The sequence below is a fragment of the Choloepus didactylus genome, chromosome 8 (genome assembly GCF_015220235.1).
Source record: "Choloepus didactylus isolate mChoDid1 chromosome 8, mChoDid1.pri, whole genome shotgun sequence".
NCBI lineage: Eukaryota > Metazoa > Chordata > Mammalia > Pilosa > Megalonychidae > Choloepus > Choloepus didactylus.
In genome coordinates, this window is record NC_051314.1 from 124969324 (window position 1) to 124992858 (window position 23535).

Here is a 23535-nt window from a genome sequence, read left to right on the forward strand (position 1 = left end):
GATGAGAATTGGGGCAAGTCATTTTAAGACAGTAGCCTGGAATCTGTGAGAATTGGTGTGCACTGATGGAGAGTCTCATAAATCACTGCTGGGTTATGATGAGATTTCCAATGGAGTTAAAATTCTCAGACTGAAGAGAACACTGCATGATTTCCATTATGGAGGTGAGGGGGAGTTAAGAATGATTCCTAAGTTCTGATTCATACAGGTACAAGGAAATTATACAATACACTTATATGTGGAGGGTAAGAAAGAAATAGATTTGTAACATGGAATTAGAGTTCATTTTAGGATTTCATAAATGTTGGACTTGTGAAATTAAGGATGTATGAAAATTGAAATGTCTAATAAGCAACTACGATGAAATTGGAGTTCAGAGGAGAGTTATTCATTAGAAATATAAATTTGGGAAGTTATCAAAATCAAAATGGTATTTTAAAACCAGTCCATGGAAGTAGGTGGAGTAATCAGACAAAGACTGGAAAGAAATGGAAGAAATTACATATTAGCAAGCTGTGAATCCCCAAAGTTTATATTGGTCTGGAGAGACATAGAAAAAAATGTCAACCCATTCTAAGACAGATCAGCAGCCACAGCATAATGCACACAGGCTCTGATGGGAAGACATTTTTGTCCTATAGAAGGGAAATGGAGAAAGGTCACCTTCAGTAGTGGGCTTCAGTAACCAAGATCAGGGAGTCTCATTTCCTCCCTGATGCAGGTAGCTCTTCTATGTAAGACACACTTGCCTCGTGTTCCTGTGCTGCCTGGTTTAAAGGGTCAGTCAACATTTTTTCTTCTTGCTTTCCTACTTATCACTTCTGTTTGCTTCCCTCTATACTGGGTGGCATTCATGATATTACTTTAGAATTTTGTCTGCATAAGGCTTTGGATGGGTGTCTTTGGAGGTGAGAAAAGAAGTATGTGCTTTCTTAATTCTACTGTCGCCCTGTCTCTGACTGATATATTTTTCAAAATTGTAGGAGTATTCTTTATTCTTTGTGAAAAGCATTTTTTATTGTTGTTGGTTGCTGTTTTTTTAATGGATCACTTGTTTTTCATTAGTTTTAAATTGCCATATTTACCTACTGTCATCTAGCGGATACAGAAAAAGGATGTTGATAAACATCTAGCAATGCACAAGACAGTCCTCCAAAATGATAGATGCTGAAGTTGAGAAACCCTGTATTAATCCATTAAATCAGTTAATCAATTATAAAAATATAAATTTTTCAATTAACCAAAGAGTACTCTATTTCCAAAGTGCACTGACATTTTCAGTTACATAGACAAATTCCTGCTTTCAAAAACTCTCAATGCTTAAATTGCCTAAATATTTCCAGGGCATTTTTCTACAGGCAGTGTAGTCGGTGGTGTTTGATTACCTAAAGTATCCTTTGAAATAGGCTTTTTTTTTGGGGGGGGGGGGGAGAAGATGTCAATATGAATAAAATGACAGAATAGAGGGCCAGTCTCTACTTCATTGGAATAAGACTTGATGCAACAGACTTAACAATGACTGTGAGGGTTACTACATATGGTCTTGCTAAAAAGCTGCAGAACTGGTCTTTCATTAAAAACTGGAAAAAAATTTTGAACATGCCATCAATCTATAGACTCATTTGGGGCAGGAAAAAATTCATTTCCTTTCCCTAGAGCAGATGTTCTCTAAGGAGCTCAGTTGAAATTTCTAACACTTCCTTCTGAAAATAAATTGCTACATCTGTCTATAATTTTTTTTATTGCAGGAATGTATGTACATAGTGCAGTTTGTCATTGCATGACACTATCAAATATCTTCCTTTTGCTGAGTTAAGGACTATTTTTTTAATGTTTACAGAAAGCAATTTCTCTCAAAAATACACTTAGTGATAAAAATATGAATACTTTCACACAGAAACTTCATAACACTAGTTTCTCCCTGAAATACTCTTGGTGATAAAAAATACGAATAATTTCATGCAGAAACGTCATAACACTAGTAATAAAAGCCTAAATATTACAGTTAACATATTGCAAGGACTTGAATGAAAAATCAATGTTAACTAAGAGCTGAATTGTGAATTCTAATTTGTTCACAAGTTTTATCACAGAAGACATGGAAATAAGAAAATTTGCCTAAGAGCACATCAGAAGAACATTTGTCCTTGCTCTTTTGCCAGCAAAACCAACATTTCTATCAACTACAGAACTAGGTTGCCATTTCTTTGCAGAAACACTACTGTATTTTGTGGCAGTGAGAAAACGGCTCACCCAACTCTGTTCTGTTGCAATAGCTATTGTATAGTATCATAAAGTATATCAACATGTTTTTTCAAAAGGGCATCATACACACTGCAATGGAGACATTCCCTTCTCCATTAGGTATTGACCATGTGCTGCATTTGGGGTGGGTGCTGGGAGAAACGGTGATCAAGACAGAGATGCTCCCTTCTTGTTAGAACTGGTATGAGATCAGAGATGTGCAGAGAGTAAAGGAGCAATCAGTCAGATTAAGATGTCAGACTCATTGACTTTGGGACATTTCTTCTGCTCTAGACATATAAACACTGGATAAGATGTATTTTGAAAACTTAAAATCATGTAGTGTAAACAAAAAGTTACAATTCCAGGAAAGATGGAGTAAGCATTTGTAATAATGGGAACACTGTCCAGATGAGGCTCCAGACACATGGAAGAACAACTCCAGGACAGCAGTCTATGGACTTCAAATAAGAACATCCCTTGGGAATTCCTAATAATCCTTAACCTACTGAGATCACAAAATCCCTCAGAGTTCTCTTAAGTTTCATAATTTGCTCTCAATTAAGTGATTTTCTTATTAGGATCAGGATACCAGATGCAGCTAGAGGTTGGTCAACCCTTGGAGATCCACACCGACTGTGAACGGATGGTGAAGTGCAAGTAGAGCAGGTGCAGAGCACATTCCTGCCCGGAAGCAAAGGAAAGTTTACACACTAGTGCTTTTGCAGCAATACTATACTATTGCTTTATAAATTTGCCCCACATTAATTGAAAGTGGCACTTGTTCTGTGTCTAGTCTGAACAAGTATGCTTAGGATTGTGCTGTTCATCACCAAAATTCCTAACAGATGTACTTCTGAGATTTTATTAATTACCTTAATGTTAATACGAATTTACCAGCTGTTTTTCCTCTGCTGTTTGTTCTCTTCTCTGTATCCCAGGAACACAATCCTATGCCATCACTAAACGGACGTGCTTTACCTGGCTACTATCAAGATGGGGACTTCATTATTGGTGTGCTCTTTTCTCTAAGAGTGACTGATCATGACAGGAGAAGCAACTTTGGCTTTAAAGAAAAGTTCAATACATACAGTATTGTCCATGGGTAAGTGTGACTTCAGCTAAGCCATTTCTGATCATAAAGGAGAGAAAACATGAAAAGAGCATTTAAACAAAGCCCACAGCTGAGGATGATTTTTCTTTGTAAAAGTACTTAGGGCATTGCATTGAGATTTTTTTCATTTGCATCTGTTGAGTATGGTAAAATATATTTTCTGAATATTTTCCTGAAATATATCATGTTATCTAGGGCAGGAAAACTTGATACTTTGAATTTTAAGGTGTTGTTTTCACTTTCCTTGAATCTCTTTCATTACTTTGTCACACTTAAGGTGCACATTGAAAAGCCAAAATTGGCACAATATCATTTTTTAGACACCAAATTTCCCAAGATTATTCAACATAGGGCATTCTCTAATTTCTACTTTTTCTTAGATTATCATGTGTTTTCTTTGCATAAAGTTTATGCTTTTTAAGAAATAAAAATAAAAATAACTGCCCTTTCTCATTTGCATTCTAGGGACTTTACTAAGCATTACCAGCATCTCCTGTCCATGATTTTTGCTGTTGAACAAATCAACAAGGATCCTAAGATATTGTTCAATATGTCTCTGGGATTCTATCTCTTCAACATTGACTTTGATGAGATGAGAGCCATAGAGAGTTCTATGTCTTTGCTTTCAGGAGAGAGTCCACCAGTTCCTAATTATAATTGCAGGGCTGAGAAGAGAGACAAGTTGATGGGTGTAATAGGAGGAGTTTCAACAGGAATATCAACCCCGAGTTCCAGAATCTTTGGTCTCTACAATGTCCCACAGGTAATTACAGTATTCCAGCTATAAAGTTAAACTTGGTAATAATGAGTGCCACACAAAATTCTCTTTATCCTTACTGAAAAGATCTGTGATTTCTTACAAATGTTTAATTATCCTTTTTCCTCTTGAATATAGCTTATTCATAATATAGAATTGTCTTTGTATAATAAAATTTCTTTTCTTGAAAAATTTAAAAAGGAGAAAACACTGAGATAAATAAATGATAATGTATAATCTCACCAGTCAGAGAGAATAACGGTTAATATTTATTGGTGTTAGCGTTCCCTCTTTTTCCATATAATTGTAGTCCACCATCAATATATGGGTGAAATGGGGATTCTATTTACAAATTGTTTGATACTCTTTTTCCACTACATGACATACTATGAATATTTTCCCTTCATGATCAATTATTCTAGTTTAAAACCATTTTTAAAGGCAAAACAGTGTTCTTTCCATGAAACTATGTAAGAAAGGAATAAGTTTCGTTTTCACACAGAGACAGCATGGAATAAGGGAAATGGAGGCAAAACCAGTTTAAACAAGCCCCAGACAAAGAGAAGAGAGAATCTGCCTGCTCCTTTTATGGAAAAGTAACCATAGTTACTGGAATGTAAAGAGATATGAGGTAATATCAGAGGTGGGAACTCACAGCAAAAAAATAAAAATTTGGGGGGGGATAGGCTGATCAGTTCAAAATCTCAATAATGAGCTAGTTGGCTCTCTGGGATTGGCTGTACAAATTACAATCTCAAAAGATGATTAGTTAGTGTTCTCGGATAGGCTGTAACCTCTGTAGTACCCAGTCAATGGGGAAACAGGGGAGGGACTTGCGAATTAGGAGTAGGAGATTTAAAGATCGCCATTCTCTTCCTCTGCTGTGCCAGCCTTCCATGTGTTTGGCTGGACGCCCTATCTTGCAAGATTATAAATAAATTCTTTTCTCCTCCAGAACCGAGAGAGCGTTTATTCCCTTACAGGTACCGCTTTATTTCTGACAACTATTTTACTGATTTCTTGTAGTTAGACATTTAGGTTGTTTTCAATTCCCCCGTTATGAAGATTTTTTCAGTTTGCATTCCGTTAAAAAACCATTTCTGTTTTTCCATGATAATTTCCTTCAGATATTTTCCTAGTAGTGGCATTCGTGCATTAATTGTTTTCAGGTTTGTAAGGTTTTATCTTGAATTGCAGCATTGTCATTTAGAAACGTATCAGTTTACTCTGTCGGTAGTTAGCATTGCATATAAAACTGTTGATTTCCTGTTTATCATTACCTAGGGATGGGGAGGGGTGCTATTGTTTTCTAAATATTTTACAATTGATTTCAGTTATATTGTTGTTTTTTACTTATTTATTTTGAATTTCTCTATGTTGAGTCACATTCACTTCTTTCATTTATTTGTAATCATATTTTTCATATATGCTGGCATGTATGTAATGTCATCCTTTTCTTGCTGATTTTCAAAATCATCCTCTTTATCCTTCTACCATAAACAAAATTTCAAACTATGTTAAAGAAATCAAGCCTTTCAGCCACATCTTTCAAATATATATTTTTAAAATTGAGAATTTAAAAGATCATTTATTAATTTTGTATTTTAGAAAATTTTAAACAAACATAAAACTAATTAGACTGGCTTATAAAGGTTCCATGTATCTCAGACCAATCTTCAACAAATATCAAAATTTTGTTAATGTTTCTTTTCTAATTCTTGCTCTTTTGAAGACATGTATTAAATACTGATTTTCACATCTCATTCTGATTCTTTATGTTTTGTGCCATCTCCTAAAAATCTGACAAACATTCATGTCTGCATTTTTAATGCATTTATGGTTTTGCATTTTTTAATATTAAATGTTAAAACCTTCCATTAATCCACCCACTTATTCAAGAATTTATTAAGTATCTATGTCTAAAGATCATTATTTTGTATCCCAGAAGTGTAAGAGGACTATTAATCACTCAAATGTAGGTATTTGACAAGCTGATGGTCAAAGGGTTAGTGTTTGGGTTACTCTCTGGGGTGGACATATAATGTAGCTGAATGTGATCATTCAAATATTCGTCCTTGTGGCAAAAGACAAATGAAATTCGGGGTGCTCAGGCATAAAGAGGTTTGGGAAATGAGAAAGTATCAATAAAGCCTGATTATGGGTTCATATCCTAAAATTACTTGAGGGAACAGAATGCTGGAAATCGACTAAGGGAAGTGTTTTATGGAGGACAGTGTTATATGCCAGTGCTGGACAGGGAATTTGAGATTTGATAATTGGTCCTTTGATTTAGCAACTTAGAAGTAAATAGTAACCTAGTTTTTAAAAAATTACACGAGAAATGGGGATAAAAGCCAGAAAAAAGAGTTTCAAGCAGCAATGTCTAGAGGAGTATACAAGTAGTAAGCATAGTGCAAGCAGTGAAAATTAAGTACAACATAAACTGTAAGCAGTAAAAATTAACTGATGAATGATATGCATCATATTGCTTTATCTTAGTAAAATTATTTATTCATTTTATTTCATTTCTTCCACAGGGTATGTAAGAGGTAGGATAAATTATGTGGTTTATGGGGCAACATCACGATGTTCTGTAAGCAGTAATTTTGTGTTTCCTTAGATCTCCTATGGAGCCTTTGATCAAAGCCTCATGGACAGAGCCCAGTTCCAGTCTCTTTACCAGTTTCCCATGAACCCTACAGCTCTGCATCAGGGGATTATTTGACTAATGCTGCATTTTGGTTGGGTCTGGGTTGGCCTTGTGGTTCCAGATGATCTCAGAGGAGAAACATTCCTCAGGGGCATGACAGAGGAAATGGTCAACAATGGACTCTGTGTTGCTTTTACAGAGAGGATTCCAGAGTTTCCGAATGAAGTAATTAACAGAGAGCTTTTTAAAGAAAGTTTCACAGCTATAAATGTCATCATTGCATTTGGCAATACCCATTATTTCATGAGACTTGTATTTCACATTATACACTCTACTCTATTAGGTAGAGTCTGGGTCACAACTTCTGATTGGGATATAACTCTAGTATCCACTGTAGAAAGTGTGACATATAAATATTTTGGAGGATGCTTATCACTTTCTCTTCACATTGATGAGATTCCTGGTTTTAAAGATTTTCTCCAAAGTGTTCACCCTGTAAAATATCCTCGTGATATATTTATTAAGGATATACGGTTTACACTGTTTAGATGTGCATATTTTGATGAAAATTTGCTGAGGTATTTTAGACAGTGTGACCACAATGACACCCTGGACACTCTTCCTTTTCATCTTTGGGAAACGAATATGTCACTCCAGAGTTACAGTGTCTACACTGCTGTATACGCTTTTGCCCACGCACTTCATGAACAGCTCACACTGAAACTGGAGGGAGAGACACTGGACAAAACTGCAACTTTGGCTCCACATCCATGGCATGTAGCAATACCTCATCTTTCATTTTCCTAGGGCAGTGGGCTAGAATTTTTCACTCTATTTCTGCATTAATGATATTTTTCTCATTATCCTCAAATGAGAGAAAGACTGACTTGTTTTAAGAAAATGTGTCCTTTTTCAACAAAATAAGTTTCAGAAAGTTCCTTATTCATGTCCTCAAAATGTAATATTTTCATCTAAAAATTTTCCACAATATGTGAGAAATTATCTATCAGAACATAAACATATTTAATCAGTTATGCTGAGACTTTAATTATTATACATCTTTGAAAATTCATTTACTTCCTCAATGGTTCCTCCTTTGGGGACAAAATAAAATACGTAAGTCAAAGAATTTTCACAAGCATGCAAATAAACCATTAGAATGGACTCAAGTATATTTTGATCCATATACATCATTTTACAGTTTTTTTTTTGTTGTTGTTGTTAAATGGGTTTAGAAAGGATAAGTGGCTTCTTCAAAATTAATTGAACTAAATGTGTATCAGGTGTACTCAAGTCTTTTAATTTCAATAATGCTGTTTTCATTAAATATGTTTATCTCTGAATCCAGAAATTCATTGTTTTATATTACTGAGCATATATCATGTACATTCTAGTTACCTTGTCAATAATCACTCATTGCAATCTATCAAGCTTCCCTTGCCAGACACAGGTAATTTCATTAACAGTTTCCCGTTCATCCTTACGGAGATAACTCAAATCTAGGCAGAAATGACCAAGTATAGATATGTACTCTTGTATTTATTTAGTTTTTCAAAAAACAATAATGATAACATACTTTAGGCTATGATGTATACATTGTTCCTTATCAGCACATAAGAGGTTTCTCATTTATTTCATTGTGGCATGGTAATTGAATAATTTCTTTAACCATTCATTCATTCATTTCAAAATATTGAGAGTCTTTTCATAGGTTAACTTTGCAATTTGATATCCTCTTTAAGAAGTGGTGCCCAAGACTTCTGCTCATTTTTCTATTTATTTTCTATCTTTTTCTTATTGACTTCAATTGATAGAAATTTGTTACAAATTTTATTAGGTATGTTTATTGAAAATATGTTCTACTACTCTGTGGGCTGATATATCTCTTTTTTAAACGTCTCTTATGATTAGCACAAGTTCTTAACTTCAGTATAGCAAAATGTATCCCTCTTTTGTTTTTAGTTGTGTTTTTTTGTCTGTTTGAGAAATCTTTTCCAACTTCATAGTAGTGAAGTTTTTCTCCAGCTTTATTTGGAACACTTTGTTGTTTTATGTTTCACCTTTCTGTCAGCAATACATTTGAAATTGATTTTTTTCATCCTATAAGGTGAGAGATGAAGAGTTTGTTTTATACTATAGAAATCCAGCTATCCCAGCACTGTTGACTTATTAAATACACCCTCCCTAATGCTTTGTCTGTGTTATCAGCATTAGTCATAAATAAAGTGACTCTAAATATGTGAATCTGTTTCTGAACACTTTATTGTGCTCCAATAGTCAGTTAGTCTATGCTTGCTCAAAATTTACTGTCTTAATTAGTATAACTTTATAATAGGTTTGAGTATCTGGCATTTAATTACTCAGTTTTGTTTTTCTTGTGGAAGATTGGCTTTTTGTTCTTGACATTTTGTTGAAATTTAGACTGGGATTGCACCAAATTTACAGATTAATTTGGACAAGTTAACATTTGTTTAACATTAACTCTTCCAGTCATGATCATGATATATCCCTCCATTCAAGTCTTTTAAGTTCTCACATTTTTTCTAGTTTTCATTGTGAACTCCTTGAACATTTTTCATTGAAGTCATAACAGATATTTAATATTTTGATGCAAGTGTAAGAGCTATATTACTTTAAATATTGCTTTCAATTCTATTTCCAGCTGATTGATAGAAGTGCATTTGATATTTTTATGTTTATTTTTTTCATGTAGCTTTTTTGGGGGGTATTTGGTATATTAGCCATTGAGGGAGACATGTTAAAATCTTCCATTATGATTATAGATTTGATTATTTCTCATTTCAAAGGATTTGGTCATTTCTCCTTTAAGTTCTGCCCATTTTTGCTTTATATGTTTTATTTTGGGGGGGGGATTAATATGAATATAATTTTTTTTATTTTCAAAAGATTAATCTGGCTATTGTGTTAAAAATGCTTCTGAGAAGAGAAAGAGAAAAAAATGATTGCACCACTCACATTAATCCACATAAGATGGTTGTGTCTTGGACTACAGTGATGGGATACAGAATAGAAAAAAGTGGATGGGTTCCATAAGAATTCAGGAGATGAATCTAGAGATTGGGTGGTGTGGGAATGAGAATGACAGAATGATTGGGTATGACTCTCCAGTATAAATTTTCTTATGTTGAGTAAGATATACCCTGCCTGAAAGCTTTTCCACATTCTTTACATTCATAGGGACATTCTCCTGTATGGATTCTCTTATGTAGTGTAAGATGGCCAATCTGACTGAAGGCTTTGCTACATTCTTTACACTCAGAAAGTTTTATTCCTGTATGAATTCCCTGATGTAAACAATTTACGATGGCTAAAAGCTTTCCCCAAAACATTACATTCCTAAGGTTCTTGCCAGTGTGACATCTTTGATGCCTGATAAAGGATGCCCTCTGTCTGAAGATATTCCTACGTTCATATGCTCTTTTGCCAGTGTGGAGTCTCTGTTGTTGAACAAGGTATGAGCTATTGCAAAAGGCCTTCCCACACTCAGTATATTCACAAAGCTTCTCACCAGTATCAACTCTCTGGTGTTGTACAACATATGCAATCTGCCCAAAGGCCTTAAAACATTCCTTACAGTCATAAAGTTTCTCACCAGTGTGAATTCTCAATGTTGAACAGTGTGTGAAGCTGGCTGAAGGCTTTATGACATTGCTTACACTGATAATGTTTTTCTTTCATATTAAATCTCTTGTGTTAATTAAGATGCACACTCTGGCTAAAGGCTTCCCACATTTGATACATTCCTAAGGCTTCTTTCTGGCATGTATTCTTTGATCAAGAGTAAGGGTTGAGATATTGCTGAAAGTTTTCTCACAGTCATTACACTGAAAAGATTCTTTTCTCCATAGACTTGCTTATGTTTGTTTGCATTTTTTTTTTACAGTTGATATTATTTAAGCTGTTCTTTTTTGTCTCAAAACTTACATGTTCTCTCTCCTATGGGAACAAGCAGTTACCTCTCACAGAGTTCCCATTTCCAGTTTTCTGCTAATGTGGAATATTCAAGGTCATGGCTTATAAGACTTTCCATTAGCACTGCCTGGGTTAATTTTTCTTCACAAATATCCTGCTTTGGTATCAAATGATTTTCCAGCATCTATTGATATGATCATATAATATTTCTTCTTTAGCCTGTTGATACGATGGATTACTTTATTGATTGCTGAATTTGAGCCAGACTTGCATACCTGGAATAAATCCTACGTGGTTGTGGTGTTTAATTCTTATTACACATTGTTGGATTCAATTTGCTCATATTTGTTGATTTTTGTATCTATGTACGTGAGTCATATTGATCTTAGTTTTCCATTCTTGTAATGTCTTTATCCTGTTTTTGTGTCAGGGTAACACTGTACTTACAGAATGAGTTTGAAAGTGTCCCCAGTGCTTTTAGTTTTTGGAACAGTTTGTGGAGAATTGCTATCATTTCTACCTTAAGTGTTTGGTCAAGTCCACCAGCGAATTCATCTGGACCTGATGCTTTTCTTTATGGAAAACTATTGATTATTGATACAATTTCCCTAATAAATTTGAGCCTATTCAGGTTATCTGTTTCTCCTTATGTGACTTTTGGTAGATTGTGTGTCTCAAGGAATTGGTCTATTTTATGTAATTATGAAATTAGGTGGGTCTAGAGTTGTTCTAAATATTTCTTTATTACCCGTTAATGTCTATGGACCAGTACTGATATCCTTTCATTTCCAGTGTTAGTAGTGTACCTGCCCATTTTTTCCTTGGTGACCCTTGCTAGAGGTTTATCAATTTATAGATCTTTTTAACAAACCAGGTTATGATTTTATCAATTTCCTCTATTGTTTTTATGTTTTCAATTTTATGGATTTCTACTCTGAATTTTTATTATTTATTATTTCTACTTGCTTCCAACTTATGTTGCTCTTTTTTCTTTAGTCTGCTGAGGTTGAAAATTGCATTATTGATTTTAGATCTTCTCATTTACTGATATATGCATCCAATGCTATAAATTTCCCTATAGACACTGATTTTCTGTATCCTACAAATTTTGCAATATTGAAGATTTGTTTTTAATTTATTTCAAAATATATTTTTTTTTAATTCTCTTGAGATTTCTTTGACCATGCATTATATAGAAATATTTTATTTGATAGCCAGCTGTTTTGGGAGTTTTCCACCTCTCACTCTGTTAGTAATATCTAGATTAATTCCATTGAGAAAACTAAAAAAGAATAGCTGTATAATGCATAGGAATAACCTCCAGAAAAACCTCTAGGCTCTATTTGAGATCTCACAGCCACTGAAACTTTATTTTATTTCATGTATCTTCCCCCTTTTGGTCCAGGAAAATTTTCTCAATCCCATGATGCCAGGGCCATGCTCATCCCCCGGAGTCATATCCCATGTTGCCAGGGAGATCCACACCCCTGGGAGTCATGTCCCACATATGGGGGAGGCAGTGAGTTCACCTGCAGAGTTGTCTTAGAGAGGCCACATGTGAGCAATACAAGAGGTTCACTTGGGGTGACTATTAGGCACAACTTTAAGTTGGATTAGCCTCTCTTTTGCAGTAACAAGCTTCTTAAGGGCAAACGCCTAGATCATGGGCTCGGCTTTCTAGAGTGCTATTCCCCAGTGCTTGTGGGGATATCATTAATTCCCAGGTGGGGAAATTTAATATTCCCAAATTTTCCCCATCACTGAAGGGGGCTTTGCAAATACATCTTTATTCTCTGCACTAATTACTCTGGATGTATTGGAGCGTCACATTAACCTGTATAAACCAAACAGATTTCACTGGCTATTCAATGTTCCATGTAATTATGCTGTTTGAATAAAATGACCATACAATTCAATTATATACTGTGTTACAAAAAATATAGATTTTCCACCTAATAAATATCTCTTCCTTTGGTGTCACACAGACAATGAAGTTTTAAAAACACCATCAATATCATCCTTTATCCTTTAGTCTACTTTACCTAAGTGCTTACCGAGTCCATTTCATTCAAATCTCTAATTGAAGTCTGATCTCTTTTTTGGATCTGTCAATTATTGATGGACATGCATTTAAGTTTCCTACTAAAGTAGTGGATTTGTCTACTTCTCTTTGCAGTTCTAGAAGATTTTGCTTATCTGATTTAATGTTCTGTTGTTAGTTGTATATACATTAAAGATTGTTATGCCCCTCTTTACCCCTGATAATTTTCCTTGTACTGAAGTCCGCTTTGTCTGATTCCTGCTATCTTTTGATTTGTTTTTACATGGCATATCTTTCTCCATCCCTTTACTTTTAATCTACCACTATCTTCAGTTTTGACATTGGTGACTGTTAGAATTCAATTGTTAAGTATTTTTGAAATACACTGTCAATCTGTCTTTTAACAAATGGTGTATTTAGACCATTCATTTTCCATGTGATTACTGATGTAATTGGATAAATACCTACCATATTTGTAAGTGTTTAATTCTCTGTCCTTGTCCTCTTTTTCTTTCTTTATCTTCCACTCTTTTGTTTTCTCATGTTTTAATTGCAATTTATATGTTACAATTTTCTCCCTTCTATTTGCATGTCAATTATACCTCTTTTATATTATTTTTTAAGTTGCCATATAGTTTGGAATATACATGACAACTAACCTCAGTCCTCTTTCAATTTAATTGCACTACTTCATGAGCATGCTTCACACCCACACCTTCCAACACATCACTCCCAGTTCCTCCCTCCTGTGATGTGTAACATTGCTCTCATTCATTCTACTCATCCATAAACTATACTCACTTAATACATGGTTGTTATTATTATTATTTGGAGTGATTTCCTAAGAAATCAATTGAGAAAAAGGAAAATAAAAGTTTAATGTTACCTTAATTTGTTCCTCCTCTACTGTTCTTCCTTTTTTATGTAGATTTGAGTTTCTGATCTCTATCAGTTTCCTTCTCTATCAAGCAGTTTCTTTAACTTTTCATGTCAACTCTCAATAAATTCCCTGTTTTTGTTTATCTGGATATCTCTATATTTCTCCTTCACTTTTTAAGCACAATTTTGCTGATACAAAATTCTAGGTTGGTGTTTTTTTCTTTCAATCCTGTAATATTTCATTCCACTTGCTTGCTTGCATGCTTTGTAAAGAGAAATACAATGTAATTGCTATGCTTTTTCCTCTATGGGTAAGGTGTTTTTATTTCCTCTCTCTTCTGGCAAGATTATTTTTTGTCCTTGGTTTTCTGTAATTTGACCATGATATCCATAAATATCTTTTTTTCTCTTGATATTTATCTTGCTTGTCCTCTGAGTTTACAGAATCTCTGCTTTGCTATTATTAATCTTGCAAAATTCTCAGTAATTATTACATCAAATATATCTTCTGTTCATTTCTCTTTTTACACATCTGGCATTCCCATTATACATATGTTACACCTTATTTAATTTTCCAGCAGTCAACAGACATTCTGTTCCTTATTTAAGTATTGTTATTTTTTTCTATTTGGGAAGTTTCTACTGACATATCTTCAAACCTACTCATTCTTTCCTCTGTCATGTGCAGCCTACTGATGAGCCTGTCTAAGGCTTCTTCATTTTGCCCATGCTGTTTTTGATTTGTAGCATTTCCTTTTGATTTTTCTTCAACATTAAATATTGCTGCTTAGATTTCTCATCTGTTCTTGTGTGTTGTCCACTTTTACACAAAGCCCTTAGTGTGTGATGCATAGTCATTCAAAATTACTAGACAGACACTTGGTATATCTACATCATATCTGAATCTGTTTCTGTTGCTTACTCTGTCCCTTCAAACTGGTTTTTTTCTTACATTTCATTAAGCTATGTAATTTTTTTGTTGAAAGTCAGACATGGCATCAGTACTAGAAACTGGGGTGAATAGGCCTTTAGTCTTGAAGGTTTGTGTTGACCTGCTTAGGAGTTAGGCCGTCTGTGCTGATGGCTTATATGTAGGAGTTAGAAGTTTGCATTTCCTCACATGCTGGTTTTGCTTCCATTGTGGTCTTTGCATGGCCCAGTGAACTCCTTCTTACATGGATTCTAAATCTTGCTGTTCTTTCTGCTGTAATACTTTATCATTATATAGTAGCCCTGTGGGAGTGGTGGTGAGGTGTGTGGGATGGGAAGCTTTAGATAATAATAAGCCAGGTCTCTCTGTTCTGGTCTCTGACTTTCACATGTTTCCTCCTCCCTTTTTACCATCTCAGGTGAGACGGGAAGGACTTTCACACCTTCCCTTCCCCCAATATTGGTTTCATTCTGGTCAAATGGTTTCTTTGATGTCAGAAGCAGAATAGAATTCTTTGGGCATATTTTGAACTGGATACTTCTCCCCTGGCATATTTAAAAAGTAGTTATGTTTCACCTCCTCATGCTGGAAGCAGTAGGGTTTTTTCCTCTGAACTCCACAAGTTATTTAAGAGAACTTTTATAGCTAGTAGAGGCAAATTCATGAAAATGTGGGGGCCACTTTAAGACTGGTACCCCAGGAATTTTTAACTCTTCAGTTAGTCTACTCCCCAGCTCCAGCAGTTCATGAATTCCAATTTAAATTTTCCTACCTTTTCCTAGATCCAATGTCTTTTGTTAATTGTAAGCATGGTTTTTTGTTTGTTTGTTTGTTTGTTTTTATTTCATAACAGTTTCTCCAGGGACATCAATTCTCTGATAAGACTCAAAACAATTGCTGATTTTCAGTTTATTCAGATTATTTATTGTTCTGAGGTTGGAATGGAAATCTTCCAAAGCCTTTACACATTGCCCTCCCAATCAGAGGGCCACTATTGACTTCTCTCTTCTAGTTCTGTATTTTTTTATTTTCCTTATATTCTTATTTTTTTCTTAAAACTTTTAGATTTTTGTTTTTAGATTTTACAGGTCCACACAATATTATATGAAAATAATTTTCAATTTGTTTGAGCACAATATAAACCTGAAAAACAATGTAAGTTCAGAGGATTGTACTTCACATTATTAAAAACAATAAGATAACTTATTTCTACTGACATGTTTATTGTCTTATATCTTAAATATTTTATTTCTTGTTTCTGAAAGAATAAGAATATTTTTCTTGAACAATCATTTTAGAGAGTTAAAAAGTGTTCATCTATATTTCTAGTTTCCAGCTAAGAATTAGCGCCTAGTGCTCATAGAGTGACATATTCATCACTTACAGGCTCTGTGACCATGGGATATTCAGTTTTTTTAATTGTAAAATCAGAATCACTTTAGTAACTAATTCAGAAATTTAATGTGAGAATGATATAAATTAATATTTTAAAGCATATAGAATGGTGTATGGTTCATATTAACACCTATATAAGTGTCTGATAGATAGACTAACAAATACAAGGATTCTCTTGGAACTTATATTTAGAAGAAAAGAAGGCAATTGAAGTAATAAGGCTCTTTCAGATTTCTGTGCCTTGCATATTTTAGAATTCTATTGTGTTTATAGCTCCATCCATTCCTGCAAAAACATCAACTTGATAGAAGTATTGGTAAGGAGAAAATAGAGAATGAGAGAATTTCATCAACCAAGTTTGATATCTTCAACTATCAGTCTTTGCTGAATGATACTGAAGCTCAAGTGAAAGTTGGAGAGTTCATCTTTGAATCTCACAATGTTCAGCACTTCTCTTTAAATGATGAACAGATCACATGGGGTGAATACTACAATGAGGTAAGAATCTTCAACAGGCAACACAGTGTTATACTTAGAAAGATGGATGCCCACCCTGTAGCATTCAGTGTAAGCTTCCTTTGAATTCCATTAGGGCATCATTCATGTTAATTTGTCCTTTGCTGTAGGACCAGATATTGGAACTTTCTGGACTCAGAATCACTGTGAATACAATTTATTTATTTTGAATTATTTGAAACCATTGAATACAATGTCTCTGTAATGATCAAGTAGATCTGTTACTTACATGAAAAGAAAAATCACATTCATCAATTTTCTAAAGTAGATACATGAGACATATCATGGCATGGGGAGTATCCAGAATGGTTTGATGTGAAAGAAGAGAAATGAGTGCTTTGTGAAAAAGACAGTCTCAGCAATGGGACATGATAATTTGAGTTTTTTACCATTTCAGATTATGGTTGTTATACACACATTTATTTTAATTCCTGCTCATTATTTTGATGGAAAGAGTAGACCTTTCTGAAGCATAGTTCTGATGAATACAATTGTGATTGGAGAATGGCGACAATAAAACCTTTTCCAAAGATCAGTACGTTTTGGTTAATCTTTTAGGTTTTATGTTAATCTTTTATAGAAATTATGCTAACAAATATTTTTAAACAGTCAAATTCTCTTATAACTTGTAATAACATCTCCCACCTATATGTCATTACTGAGTTTGCTTTTGAAGCTGTTTACCTCTTCTCTTTCCTCTTAGACTCCCTATGCCCTTTGCAGTCGCGTGTGTCCACCTGGATTCAGAAAAGCAGCTCAAGAAGGGAAACCATTTTGTTGTTATGATTGTGTTCCCTGTCTAGATGGGGAGATTGCAAATAAAACAGATAGGTGGTTCTGAAACTTATTCTGCATGTGAGAATGGCACACGAAAGAAATGGATTGATCATTCCCAAGGATATGTGATCATACAAGCTCCCAAGTGATTTCTTTCAACTTCTTGATTTCAGCTGTGTTCAGGATTTCTGCATTGAATCCAGGCCCTGCTCTTTCCATTTCCTACTTTCCCCTGATTTCTCTACTCTTGTTACAGTATAATCCCAGGTAACATTTATTGAGCACCTCCTATATACCAAAAACTGTGTAGTGCACCCTACATGCCTTATTTTCTTTATTGCCCATTTTGCAGATAGAAAAATTGCCAAAGTTATGCAGCTAAGGAGCAGAGCTCAGACAAAATCTAGGGGTGTGTCAAATCAGAGTTCCTTTTAGAAACCTTCGCACTCCAGGGGCAATGTCAGGTACATCTCTAGTCATCTAGTACCCCACAGTCACAGTATTTGAGAAACACTTTGCAGTTCATAAGAGAAGCCTCCTAAATAATTATTGAATGATTGAATATTTATTGGATGATTAAATACATTTTCCTTTTAAAAGTATATCTCTTGCAGCCAATTTTATATAAAACATATTCTCATCTTTCCCCATTGCCTTGTACTGGGGAAATATAATTTAAAACAAAATTTTTAATCCAGAACACCTAACTACAAAGTTAGAAGAAGAAAAACAATTTTAGTATTGCATAAGACAAAACCAAAATTCTGTGATGCATCAGAGGCAATCTGCCAAAGAAATTTTACAGAATGACTGAAATCTCACTCTTACATAGCCAAGGAGATATAACATATTATATTCCTATTTTCAAGATAAAGAAAACACTATTTCTTAAATAAGGAGACTTTACAGCACCATTTGGCAACCACAGTTAATTGTAAATGTAACTTGAAATTTGAGTGGACTTTGAGTTGCTAATTATTAGTATCCAAAAGAAAAATAACACTTCCTATTTGTCTATGGCATGAATGTAGTTACAGTTTGGAGCCAGATGCCTAAGATAAACTCTCATGGAAATGGGAAGATAAGTATGTTAATTTCATTGATATTTTCATTTCAGAAAGTTGGATTCTGGGTATTTTTTTAAAGCACTTTTATTGACATATAATAACATTCCATACACTCGATGCAAAGTGGACAATAAATGGCTGTTGATATAATCACAAAGTTGTGCATTCAGCACCACAATCAACTGTAATGAACCTACAATCACATTACAATTGTAACATGATTTCAATACCCCAATAAGGGAAACCCCATATTTCCTAAACCCCCTAATGTTGACCCTTATCATTGTTGTGGTGACTTTTTGTCAACCTTTCACTTTCTACCTGTTTTTATCCTTGGGGGAAGGTGAGTCTCTGGTAGACAGCATAACAATGAATCATATTTTTTTCAAAAAGACATTTTTATATAGTTGTTATTGAAACTGAGGTGTCAGTGATGAAATGGAACCAGCTTCTAAAAAGAACAGCAAAAATAGTTCCAGGCAAGGAAAAAATATATACCAATATCTGAGGCAGAAAAACAAGCTTGATGCAAATGGAAAGTATATGAATTTTGATAGTCCTGATAGAAGGAATGGAGGAATGTCTCTATTCAATATTAGAGATGTGGACAGAGGCCAGAGATCTTGGAAGTCAGTAAAAAGGGTAGGGTCTTGGTAAGATTCACATTAAAAACCATTGTGTTTGCTAATATGGAAACTGGCTTGGACAGAATCAGAATTTATAGGAATTTCAAAGGTTGGGTTATTTAGAAGCAGATGCTGAGATCAAGTTTTGCATACAGAGTATTTACTAGGATCCACTTCTGTTGAAGGGGTTGGCAGGGAGTCAAGCAGAGATGCATTTCTGACAAAGCCTGTGCCAACTCCAGGAGGAACATTGGTACATATATGGCCCTTCAGAGTTTTCCTGTGATGGGCAAAAATGTCTAGAACATTATGGTCATCTTGCAGTAAGTCATTTACTCGGGGCTGCTTTGGTAAGAGTTTTCTCTCCAGCAGGGTCTCTTTGCAGCTGAGACAAACTTGGAAGAGCTCACAGCTTGAGGCTACTGAGAAGTCCATCCTGAATGGAATCTGGGTAGTGCATCTCGATTTCCACTAAGAGGCTTTTGAGATTCAAGAAATAAATAACTTGCATTGTATTTGAGCTAATTGAATGACAGAAACCAGTAGAAATTAAAATAGAAAGCTTTCTTTATTGCCAAATATTTTTGTTTCACAGCTGCAAAACAAACACATACAATAGATTGGCTTAAAGAATGGGAATTTAGAGCTCTGGGTTTTGAAGCTAAAGGCCCAAAGCAAGGCATCAGCAAGTCAACAAAGACTGGCGTTCTGGGGCCGGCTTCCTGTGATCCTTGGTCCCTGGCTTTGCCATCACATGGCAATGGACATCAATATGTCCTTTCTTCCACCTCCAGGTTCCATTGACTTCCATCTTCTTCTTCCATGTGGCTTTGTGACCTAAAGCTTCTAGTAATTAAGGACTAAGGCACAAACTTATTCACAGGGGCCATTTCTTAATTAAAAATAACATTTCCAAGAGGTCTGCTTTACAATGGTCTCACACTCACAGGAATGGATATAGGTTATGAACATGTTTTTGTTTTTGTTTTTGTTTTTTCTGGGAGTACATAATTCCACACACCAAGATTGTCTTACAATTTTATTAGAACAGGAGATATTTCTAGCATGTTGGAGGGATTCAAAGAAGAATAAGGCTTGGGGAATTAACTTCCAAGGCTCTTAATACTTGATTGATTTCCAGGACTTCAACCACCTTCTACAGACTGATGATTCCTAAATTTTCAGTTTACATTTCCCTTCTGAGATTCAACCAAGTATAATCCCCTCAACTGGGATGATGCAGCAAATATCAACAAACACAGCACCTCATTTTTTTCCAACTCAATGTGCCTCTTGTCCACTCCTACCCTGCTCTTCCTTACATTGATTCATCAGTGAATTGCTGCACCATCCATTCACTAAGGTTCCCAAGTCAGACAACTGTAAACAGTGTGGAACTGTGTTTTCCTCACTTTCCATTCTCTATTTTTGTAATGGTTAAAATAGCTTCCCCACATTGAAAAAGCATCCCTAAATATCCCCTAGTCATGTTCTCTCAGATCCAAATTACTGAAATAAAGCTGGAGTGTCTTTCAAAAATGCAAATCTAATATTATTACTCTATTTAAACTCCAACAAGAGCTCCTCTTACATCTCTTAAAATAAAGTCAGACTTCTTATTATGGCACACAGGCTTATATTTTTAGCTATGCTTATTAATACATCTTTCACCTCCTATTGATAACCTCTGTCCAGTGATCCTGCTCCTCCTTTCCCCTACAATGAATTTAGATTTCTTGTGTTCTTTTGTTGGAATCCCCAGTGTGCTAAAGGAATACATAAGAAAGCAAGATGGAGAATGTATGGCACTAAAAAACCAATACTAGTAAGTTTTTACAAAATACTAGACGTATTTTATAAACACAAGTTGTTGTACCAAAAATCAACTGATTCATATCACTCTTTCAAAAAAAAGATTTAACTCATTAAAATTGGTCAATATATCTTCAACAGTTTTGGTAAAGTTTTCATGTGGTTTAAACACACATTGAATAGGTAATTGCTTTTTTCTGATTAAAAAAGTGCCATGTTTGAGTATCATTCAGAGTGAATGAAGTCTTACCATAATGAACACAAATTTACATTTTACTATTTTTATTTTTAAATTTCAAAATATTTCCCTTTAAAAATGTAATTGTCCCTTTTCTTCTTTTCTTTTCTGTTCTTTACTCTAAACTCTAAAATAGTGCTAAATGCCTTATAAAGCTGTGATCAAAATCAAATTATAACTTAAAAAGATGTACCAACCATAGTTTCTGAATCAAAGATACTAAAAATTTTAAGACCATTTATTTGATGTTCCTTCCACAGTTTAAGCTAGAAGCCTCAGAAGATGTTCCATGTTCCTTTTGTAAATTATTCAACACCATTTTTCCTACAGTTTGTGTTTTTCCTTCAGCATCGTTTCATAAATTCTTAGCCCTTTCAGTGGTCAATTGAACTTCCCCTTTCTGTATTTTCTATGGATTCAAATGTATAATAGATTATTCCTAACTCATGAAGAAAGGTCTTCATTTTTAAATGTTTTGGTTCAATGTATAAAAAAGGGTACATTACATTCAGAATGCACATATGGTTCAGTTCAAGATATATTGTTTTATACCCATATTAGGGGATAGGGTGATGGAATGTAATAAATGCATTGTGTTCCTTTCAGATATGGATCAATGTGTCAAGTGTCCTGAAGACCAATATCCAAATAAACAGAGAGATCGATGTCTCCCCAAAATTATGACTTTTTTGTCTCATGAAGATTCCCTAGGACTTCTTCTGGTTTGTATGGCCATTAGTTTCTCTCTACTCACTGCTCTGATTTTAGGACTTTTTATTCTGTATCAAGACACACCCATTGTCAGAGCAAATAACCGAAATCTAAGTTACCTCCTCCTTGTTGCCTTAATGTTCTGTTTCCTCTCCTCCTTGATGTTTATTGGTCAGCCTAACTCAGTCACCTGAATCCTGAGACAAACATTCTTTGGAGTTATATTTTCTGTGGCTGTTTCTGCTGTTTTAGCAAAGACCTTCATTGTTGTTGTGGCCTTCAAAGCCATCAAACCAGGAAACACATTACATATGTGGAAGGTGACCCAGTTCTCAAATGCTATAGTCTATAGTGGCTCCCTTGATCAAGTTTGTATCTGTGCTTTCTGGCTGGTGACTTTCCCCCCTTTCCCCGACATGGACACACAATCCGAGTTTGGACAAATCATCCTTCAGTGTAACGAGGGATCTACAACTGCCTTCTACTGTGTATTAAGCTACTTGGGCTTTCTGGCATTATTGAGCTTGACGATAGCTTTTTTGGCCAGGAGGCTGCCGGACACTTTCAATGAGGCAAAAATGATCACATTCAGCATGGTGGTTTTTTGCAGTGTGTGGATTTCTTTCATACCCACCTATCTGAGCACCAAAGGCAAGGCCATGGTGGCTTTGGAAACCTTCTCAATCTTGGCTTCCAGTGCTGGTTTATTGGCTTGTATATTTTTTCCCAAACGCTACATAATTCTATTGAGATCAGATAAGAATTCAAGAAAAAAATTACTTGGACAAGTTCCTTCCCAAATGCAAAGATTTTAATATTCAAGCTGCATGATTGCTATGAAATGAGCAATAATATGGAAACAAAGATTCAAGATGTTACATGAGTTAAATGCATTTCAGTAAAACAATGAAAATTGCTCTTTCATAAAGTGACACCATTATCGTTGGAGACAGCAACTCATAGTTGAAAAAGCTCTGTGATCTGAGAAAAATGTTCAAATTCAGCACCTTTCCTAGCTTACTCTTCCTTTCGTTTTGCTCAATCAGCATGTCATTTAGTCACAATTTTCTTACCTCCATCAACATATAATAAATGAAAACCAACAGAAAGTTACAGTAAGGATTAAATGAAATCATGAATGTGGAAATAAACTAGGCACTCAAAAATATGTTTCCTTTCTGTTCTTCTTACTCTGGTTATTATTTGCTTCATATTTAAATAAAAGTTAAATTTTATAGAATTATTGGTTCTCATGGTAGAAAGAATCAGTGATATTTGATTAAAGTACTTTTTATTGTATCCTGTATTCGTCCATGAGTTCCCAATAAAACTCATTGATCAAAGCTTAGGTAAAGTCCTGAGGGAAAATAATGGAGCAACTCAGGGAAACAACAGAGCTTTATCACTGAGGATGACCATCACATAGCTAGAGAAAGTGGACTTACTGAGAGAATCCCAACCTTACTTGAAGAGAGTTGCTTACTAATATAGTCAGATTTTTCAAACACTTCATCTTCTACCTCTCCACACTAGTGATACGTATCACCTGCAATATGTTAAACTACTTTTAGTTTCTTAGGTTGCCTAAGCAAATACCATAGATTGGTTTCAGCTTTACATTGGGAATTTATTTGCTGATGGTTTTGACCCCCGAAAAATAACAAAATCAAGGCAGCCTCAACGTGTTGTTTTCTCTCCTAAGAATGTGACATTCTGGGGCTGGTAATGGTGATTCTGGGGTCTTTTGTTTGTCACATGGCAAGGCACAAGGCATCATCTCATGGTTTCTCCTTTCTCTTCTGGGTTCAGCTTCTTGCCTCCTATGGCTTTCCCTTTCTCAGACT

At 34.8% G+C, this 23535-nt stretch overlaps 1 pseudogene; it reads left to right on the forward strand.

Annotated features, from left to right (window-relative positions):
- Positions 1-2839: 2839 nt before the first annotated feature.
- On the forward strand, positions 2840-22506 carry LOC119542924 (annotated as a pseudogene).
- The last annotated feature ends 1029 nt before the right edge of the window (positions 22507-23535 follow it).